The sequence below is a fragment of the Triticum dicoccoides genome, chromosome 2B (assembly GCF_002162155.2).
Source record: "Triticum dicoccoides isolate Atlit2015 ecotype Zavitan chromosome 2B, WEW_v2.0, whole genome shotgun sequence".
Classification (NCBI taxonomy): domain Eukaryota; kingdom Viridiplantae; phylum Streptophyta; class Magnoliopsida; order Poales; family Poaceae; genus Triticum; species Triticum dicoccoides.
The window spans coordinates 504484464-504493476 of NC_041383.1; positions in this window are offsets into that span (position 1 = coordinate 504484464).

Below are 9013 nucleotides of genomic sequence, written 5' to 3' on the forward strand. Positions count from 1 at the left end.
CCCAAATATTGAGCGGGAAGGGCGCCAACAATTGGCCATTTTGAAGGGGAACATCTAGTACAGTTATCCTGACTAAAGTTGGTCCTCGCCTACCAAAGACTTTGACGATGACGCCTTCCTGGGCTCCACAATGACCTCCATCCTGCCGTTCTTCTGGTCTTGGTCTCATTGCACCGAAATGGTAGCCTTTATTTGATACCTTGGCCTTCTCTTGCCCCCTTTGAACCAAAGAGGAAACAAGGACACTGCGCAGGCCGGCGCCCGCCTGGCTTCGGTCGTCATGGCTTCCGTCACGGGCACCTCGTGAGGTACCCCGCATTGATCTCTCCGCCTCCTCGTGAGCCAGCCTGACGAGGCTGCGCCTGAGGAAGCTTCCTGTCGTCCGCCCCGCGAGGCTTGACCCCTCGCGAGGGTCTTGAGCTTGTGTTTACGAAGATGGGCCGTACTGGGCCACTCCTTGAGCCACGCTGCAGGCCGCAGGCAGGCAAGTCTGGGTACCCCCGTTCCCAGAACACCGACACATCTGGATAGAAGTGTGTTGTGGAGTAGAACTGCATTATGAGCTCATCATTCCACTTTGTGAGCTTTTGCCCAACAAAGTCATCCACTCCACAAGCATGGAAACTGTCGTACACACCAGGATAGTGCTCTTCATTCTCCTTGATATATTTCTAGTCCACCCATCTCATATCACAGACAATTGGCTTCTTGTCAAGCAACACTGTCTCATAGAAATCCTGATGTTCCTTTGTATGGAACCTGTAGTCCACAACAGTTCTCCTCCTGACTGCATATGGATCAGTCAACCTCCACTGTCTGAGTCCTGCATCCTTTCTCAGCTTCATATCCTCAGCTATAGGATGAGCATCGTTGTGATCTGGAATTTTGGGCTTCAACTTCTCAAGACATGTTCCTCATCATCTTCTTCTTCAGCAACAACTTCAGGCACTGGGGCCTTGTTTTTCTCAGCAGCTGGTATGCTCCTAGTGTTTCTCTTGGGTGCAATTTCAAGCTTTGGAGCAGCTGCCTTGGGTGCTTATTTGGACTTTGATGTAGCAACCCCTGACGTGATGGCATCACCCATAAGCTTCTGAGCTTTAGGTGCTCGTGCAGCAACCTCTTCTCCTTCATCTTCCATCATGAAAGGCTTTCCAACAATTCTGGCCATAGTTTTCTTGACCCTTTCCTTCCTCAGCATCCTCTTTGGGTTCAGATCTCTCAGTTTCTTGAGTTGATCCTCTAACCTTCAGCATAGGAGTCCTCTTGGCTGGGACTTTCCTGTTCAAACCAGGCTTGGTGGCAGCAGCTGTGCCCTATTCCTTCTTGAGCACCTTTCTGGATGTGGCTTCATCCTCTTCTGCCACATAATCTTCATCCTCAGAATATGAGGTTCTCTTCTTTTTGGCCCTGGTGGCAGCTTTAGGCAAGTTGCTGGGAGTGCTCCTACTGCCCTCATCTGAGGAGCTGGAGGGACTAGTGCCCTCACTCAAGTGAACTTGCTCTTCTTCTCTGTTCTGGCTGTCACTCTGATCAGACATCGTGCAAACACTGACAGCAGACCCTGTGAATAGATATAGATGAGATAGAATAGGATGAGCATCACAAAATAAAGAGGGTTTTGCAAAAGAATGAGTTAAAAACTTAGTTTTAGTTTTCCACAGAAAGCATTTCGGATCTACCGATTTGTAAACTCGGTGATACCAAAGCAGCTTTAGGAACCTAAACTAGTGAACTTGGTCAGACCGAGTCACAGTTCGCTGGCATCGAGACTGCTAGGGTTTCACAAAGTCCTGAACTCGGTCACACCAATTTGCAATTCTCGGTCAGACCGAGAATCACATGTGCAATGGCCTTGGCCAAATCGGTGGAACCGATTTCTACAACTCGGTCGGTCCGAGATGGTTTCGGTGGAAACCTAACCCTAAATTTTCAATCCAAACCTAATCTACGGAGCATTTTTACTAGATAACATGATCTCAATCGTGGCAAGATACATGGCGAAAACAATGTGCTAGGAATCGGAGTGAGATTAGCACAAGGATCAAGTCCATACCCTAGTTTGGCGATGGAGTTGCTACGGCGGCAACGGCGGAGATGCTTCCCGTTGACGGCAGCGGAGACCAGCGGCGGGAGGCAGCTGGCGACGAGGAGGACGATCCGGAGACCCAGGAGGCAGAGCAGGCTGAGCGCGGGCGAAAGAGTTCGAAGAAATTTCCAAAAAAATTGCCCGTGGATATATATAGCCCGACCCTGTCGGTGTGACCGAGTGGTACAACTCGGTGGCACCGAGATGCATTACTGCAAGTAGTTACTGCAACTCGGTGTGACCGAAATGTTCAAATCAGTTGCACCGAGATTCAAAACCTAGATCGACTTAGTGATCTCGGTATGACCGAAATAGAAGAATCGGTCAGACCGAAATGCACAAAGAAGTTTTGGAAGTTTATGACGAATCGGGGACTCCGAGTGCTCCTCACACAGAGTGGTTCGAATCTGACTTGATCAAACTTTGTGATGTAGCATGAATAGAGTTTGAGACAAGAAAAGCATGGATAGCTAGAGAAGGTTCTTAGGCATTCTTGTCCATCCACTTGGCAAAAAGAGAAGAAGCCAAACAAGCAAAACTACAAGTGGATGTCCTCGAATGAGTGAAATATGCAACCAACATGCTCACACAATAAAATGACAAATGAAATATGTGGCAAAGCATGCACAACCATTCTAGCATCTATCAAGCAATTGGCGATGACTAGGTCATCTATATATGAGTATATTGACTTAGGAGTCAAATGAGAACATTTGATCATAGGTCATACTCATCGTTTAAGCTCAAGTGGGGTTGCCACTTTTACATAATGCATTGATGTGTTCACACCATTAGAGTTGTTGTAACTCAATTCTTAGAGTAAAGCTCCCCCTAGATGTGAGATCCCCCCTTAGAGGGATGAACTAACCTTGGGTTTTGTCGATGATGACTTCATGTAGGTGTTGAAGATGTGGATGCTCAATGTTGATGTAGATCATTTGGAGCAATCCTTTGGAGTGAGTTGCACTTTCAATACCTACATGGGTTAGTCCCACAAGGAACAAACAAGGATATCCATAGACATAGAGTGATGCACACACAAAATGATGTCTATGAAAGCATTAGGTTACCTTGTCCCTTGTCTTACCAACAAGAGGGTTTGTGACTCCGTGAACTAGTGCAAGATGTGGAAGTTGATTGCACTTCTCCTTGCCAAAATGATATGAGTGAAGTATGTTGGCGGAGTCACCCTCAAGAACTCTCTAGTTCTTCTTGTTCGGATCCACACCATCTTGATGGGAATCCTTGGGGTTGTAGTCGTACTTGATGAAGTAGAAGTTGATGTAGTCTTGGGAATCCACTTGACCAAGGCCTTAGGAGCTTCTACAAATGCATCAATCTCCTCTTGAAGCTCATCCTTGCCTTTTTGCTTGTGGTCTTGTGGTGGAAGATCATCTTGAGCTTGTTCCCCTTTGAAGGAAGTAGGATCATACTTCACTTGTTGAGGAACAAACTTTTTCTTGGGGTATTGATCTTCTTCCCACTCAACTCCATTGGCATTGAACGTTCGTTCAAAACCAACACCTTGGTTCTTCCGGTGCCTTCCTTGCTTGCATACAATTTCCTCGAATTGCTTACTCCCGGCAAGGCTCTTGTAAATACCTTTCTCCATAATTCCCTTCAATAAGCAAATTTCTTGCTCAAGTGTAACTTGGCTAAGAGAATCATTAGTGGAATCAAGAGTACTACTAGAAGCAACAATATTAGATTTAACATGATTATTTGTAACGCCCCGGATGCAACTTTCCATATTCGTAACTCCGACTCTTGCCATTTCCGGCTATGTGATTTATTATTTCCTCTGTGGTTGGGTTTTGTATGTTGTTTGCATGTTGTTCTTGTTATGCATCTCATCTCATAGCATCATGCGCATTGCATCGGCATCTTTTTCATGAAACTTGCATCCGTTCGGGTTCCGCCGGTTCTCTCCGTTGTCCGTTCTGAGCCCGACCACACTCGCACGCGCCCGCGGCACCTCCGAAATATTATTTTATGAGTGGCATAAAAATGTTCTCGGAATGGGTTGCAACTTGTCGTGCGGTCTTATTATAGTGTAGACAGGCCGCCTGCCAAGTTTCGTCGCATTCGGAGTCCATCCGATAGCCCAACCATTAAATGTATAGCGGTACCGTTGCCGGTACTTTCGTCGGACGTTTCGATCTCCGAGACTGTTGCCGGGTTGCACTTCTCTTCTCTCCCCTCAAGCCTAGCCCATCTAAACACAGCCCACCAACCTCTCCCAGGCCTATCTAACCTCCCCCTCGATCGGATCCGTCGGATAGCGATCGGAGGGCTCCGAAAGCCCCCAAAACCCCCTAACCCTAGCCCTACCTATATAAGGAAGCCTCCCCTTCCATTTTTGGCAGCAGCCAACCCCCTCCTCAAAATCCGCGCCTCCCAACCGCAGCCACGCCTCCTCCTCGGAATCAGCACCGCTGCCACCTCCATTTCCGCGCCCGGCCAGCCTCCCTCCGCCACTTGGTGCCGTCCTAGTGGCCGCGCCGCCACCTGCGCCGCCGCAACCGCCAGCCTCCTCCACTCCCCGTGTGCCACGTCGCCCCTGCCTCCTCCCACCTCTCCGCGGCTCTCCCGGCCCGCACCAGGCCCGCCCGGGCCCTGATCTGGGCCTGGAGGAGCCCGCACGCCCCGCCGCGTGGAGTTGCGCTCCTACAACCGCTCGAGGGGAGGAGCCCCTCGATCTAGCGCCGCCGCCTAGCACCGCCGTCCATCTCCGCCGCCGGTCGCCTCCCTCGGTGCCGGCTGGAGCCTTGCCGCTGTCCTGCCAGGTCGCTGCCTCGCCCTCGCCGTCTCCTCCTTCCTCCCCGTCTCACTTTCCCTCTCTCACCCGCGGCCATGGCTGCTCCCCTCTCGCAGAACCGCCACCGCCACCGCCATGGACTGCCGCCCCGCCCGTGAAGCTCCTCCACCGCCGGATCCACCCGTTCCCGTCCGTCCCCGACCACCGGTGCCCTCGCCAGAGACCTCCTCCGTTCCCTGCATCGCCTGAAGCCGCCGCGGCTCTGCTTCCTGTCGAGCAGAGCGCAGCCGCCCGCCCGCGTTGACCGAAGCGTCCCACCGCGTGGGCCAGGCCCGCAGCCGGCCCATCTCCAGCCACCCCAGGCCCAGCGCCCCTTTCGTCCTGCCAGGCCTCCTCCGCCGACCTGGGCCGAGCCCATGGGTGAGGTCCCCCAGCCCCTCCAGATTCAGCCCACGTGTTTTTTTTTCATGCCTGCGTTTTTTTCCATTTATCCGTTGAATTACAGATTTGCAGATTAGTCCCTAAACTTCATGCATATAATAACTCATGAACCGTGCATCATATTGAAATGATTTATATATGTAAAATGCTCAGAAAATTGTGTAGATTAATAATATGCCATTTTCATCCATGTTTAAAATGTTTAAATTGATGTTTGCATTAATTTGCTAATATGCCATGTTAAAATGCTTTAATTCATAACTAAATAACCGTAGCTCGGAATTAAATGTTCTTTATATGTAAATGGGGTGGAAAAATGCCTAGTTTAACATGGTGCACTTTATTTTCTTGTTTAACAACCATAAAATTGTGTTTAGGGCAGAACAGTACCAAATCCATAATTTGCATATGGGGATTTTCCGGAATTGTTGTTTGTTGTTTCCGGCCTCGTTTAAAGTTGCCTAGATAGGTAGTTTTCATATGTTTCACCTCTTGCCATGTTTAACAACATTTAATATTGTTGGGTACATAAACGAGAGAGAACTAAATATTTGATGTGGTGTTTTGTTAATATGCAAATCATTGCATATTGAGCTCCACTTAACTTGTAGTATTGTTTGGTTGCATTTGCCATGCCATGCCCCATTAAACCGGACATGCGTCATACTTGATTGTGCATCATGCCATGATTATGCTTGTGTGTTTACCATGTTGCTTGCTTCTTTCGGGTGTTGCTTCTTAGTTCCGGTAACATTGCGATTGTGAGGATTTGTTCGACTACGCCCGTTCGTCTTCTTCATGGACTCGTTCTTCTTCCTTGCGGGATTTCAGGCAAGATGACCACTACCCTCGATATCACTTCTATCTTTGCTTGCTAGTTGCTCCGTTCTATCGCTATGATGCGCTACCTATCACTTGTTTACCCTGCCTCCCATATTGCCATGTCAGCCTCTAACCTTTTCACCCTTCCTAGCAAACCGTTGCTTGGCTATGTTACCGCTTTGCTCAGCCCCTCTTATAGCATTGTTAGTTGCAGGTGAAGTTGAAGATTGCTCCATGGTGGACAGGATTTTTGTTGGGATATCACAATATCTCTTATATTATTAATGGATCAATATACTTGGTAAAGGGTGGAAGACTCGGACTTTTGCCTGGTGTTTTGTTCCACTCTTGCCGCCCTAGTTTCCGTCATACCGGTGTTATGTTCCCGGATTTTGCGTTCCTTACGCGGTCGGGTGATTTATGGGACCCCCTTGACAGTTCGCTTTGAATAAAACTCCTCCAGCAAGGCCCAACATTGGTTTTACCATTTGCCTCACCTAGCCCTTTTTCCCTTGGGTTTCCGGAGCCCGAGGGTCATCTTTATTTTATCCCCCCGGGCCAGTGCTCATTGTGAGTGTTGGTCCAAACTATCGGCCACCGGTGGCCACCAGGGGCAACTCTGGGCTGGCCTACCGGAAGTCTGGACAATCCGGTGTGCCCTGAGAACGAGATATGTGCAGCTCCTATCGGGATTTATCGGCACAGCGGGAGGCTTTGCTGGTCTTATTTTACCATTGTCGAAATGTCTTGTAAACCGGGATTCCGAGTCTGATCAGGTCTTCCTGGGAGAAGGTCTATTCCTTCGTTGATCACGAGAGCTTGTCATGGGCTAAGTTGGGACACCCCTGCAGGGTATAATCTTTCAAAAGCCGTGCCTGCGGTTATTGGCAGATGGGAATTTGTTAATGTCCGGTTGTAGACAACTTGACACCAGATCCGAATTAAAACGCATCAACCGTGTGTGTAGCCGTGATGGTCTCTTTTCGGCGGAGTCCGGGAAGTGAACACGGTTTCTGGGTTCTGTTTGACGTAAGTAGGAGTTCAGGATCACTTCTTGATCATTACTAGTTGACGACCGTTCTGCTTGCTCTCTTCTCGCTCTTATTTGCGTATGTTAGCCACCATATCATGCTTAGTCGCTGCTGCAGCCTCACCACTTTACCCCTTCCTTTCCCTTTAAGCTTTGCTAGTCTTGATACCCATGGTAATGGGATTGCTGAGTCCTCGTGGCTCACCAGATACTATCACAATAGTTGCAGGTGCCGATGATACCACTGAAGGTGATGCAACCGAGCTCAGATGGGAGCTCAATGAAGACCTTGGCCGTTGCTATGTTTCGTTTCATGTTGATCAGTAGTGGAGCCCAGTTGGGACGATCGGGGACCTAGCAGTTGGGTTATCTTCTTTTCTTTTGGCTTCGTCCGTAGTCGGACTATGTGTGTACTCTGAATGATGTATGATTTATTCTATGTTCATTGTGTGAAGTGGTGATTGTAAGCCAACTCTTTATCCCATTCTTGTTCATTACATGGGATTGTGTGAGGATGACCCTTCTTGCAACAAAACCACAATGCGGTTATGCCTCTAAGTCGTGCTTCGACACGTGGGAGATATAGCCGCATCGTGGGTGTTACAAGTTGGTAATCAGAGCCATCCCCGACTTAGGAGCCCCCTGCTTGATTGTTTGCTGGCGTTGTTGAGTCTAGAAAAAAAATGTTTTGAGTCGTAGGATTATATATATCGGAGAGTAGGATTCTTTTTACTCCTCAGTCCCTTCGTCACTCTGGTGAGGTCTCCTGACGTAGATGTTTTGACTTTCCTCTCCTCAAATTTCACTAAATTTTTTTAGGATCACGCGGGTATCTTGGAATCATTCCGATGGTTTTGTGACGAGAACATTGTTCTTGGTGGCTCCTGACATTTATGGGTTGTGGCAGTGTCCCGGGGAGTTGAGCTCCGAGGTGTTGTCATCACAAATTTATCATTGCAGTTCTGGAATACCTGAGTTTTGCCGACATCGAAAATCTCTTTTATGCAGTTGTTGGTGAGATAACCTAGATAACCCAGTACTGGGGCGAGCTCGAGAGTATTGCCATAGCTCGTATAACGGATGTTTTTCGAAGGTTGAGGTACACGATTTCCGAAGGTTTCTTGGTTATGTGTTGACGGATGGATACAGCTTGGATGTAGGAATTGTTAGTTTTGGGTGAGATATATATTGCTTCCCCTGTATCCCCAACACCAGATTGCATAACCAGAAAGTTTCGGGAGTTTTATAGGTGGGAATTCAAGTAGCTCCTAGAATATCTTTTCGACAGATGCATGATATGAGATTGGGGTTCAACGTCTAGTGGTCCGCCTTTCCATGGTCGTTTTTACAGTGGTCTCATTGTGTCTTAAAGAACCCTTGGCTATGCTGGTTCGGGCACACTTCGTATGTCATGTGCACTGCCTTGTACATGATGGTGCTGTACACTCGAGCCCGTGTGGGCCCCACCACGAAAACTTCGGACGAAATCTCTATCATATGTTTGTTCCGGCTTATTCTGCAAGCCAAATCCTTTGTTTTGTTTTATTTGTGGTATTCGAGTTGCTTCGAAGTCAAAGGTTGAATCCATACCTTTCATAAACGGTGTTCTCATATTGCTATGTGAATACTAATCCTTCTTGATCATCGAGGTCATCATGTTAATTCTTTTCCAACCGTTGTGCTTCTCTTCAAGTGGATCCAATCATTCTCCCCATCCGCAAGATCAATTCTAAGTTTTCTCAATGGTGTTTGTTTCATCTGCCCCAAGTTGCCTTTGTTTTTCCCGCCCTCCCACCCTTTTTCTTCGAGGACTCAAATTTATTAATCAAGTATCCTTTTATTGATGAGAAGTCTCTCCATTCTTTTCCGTCAATGT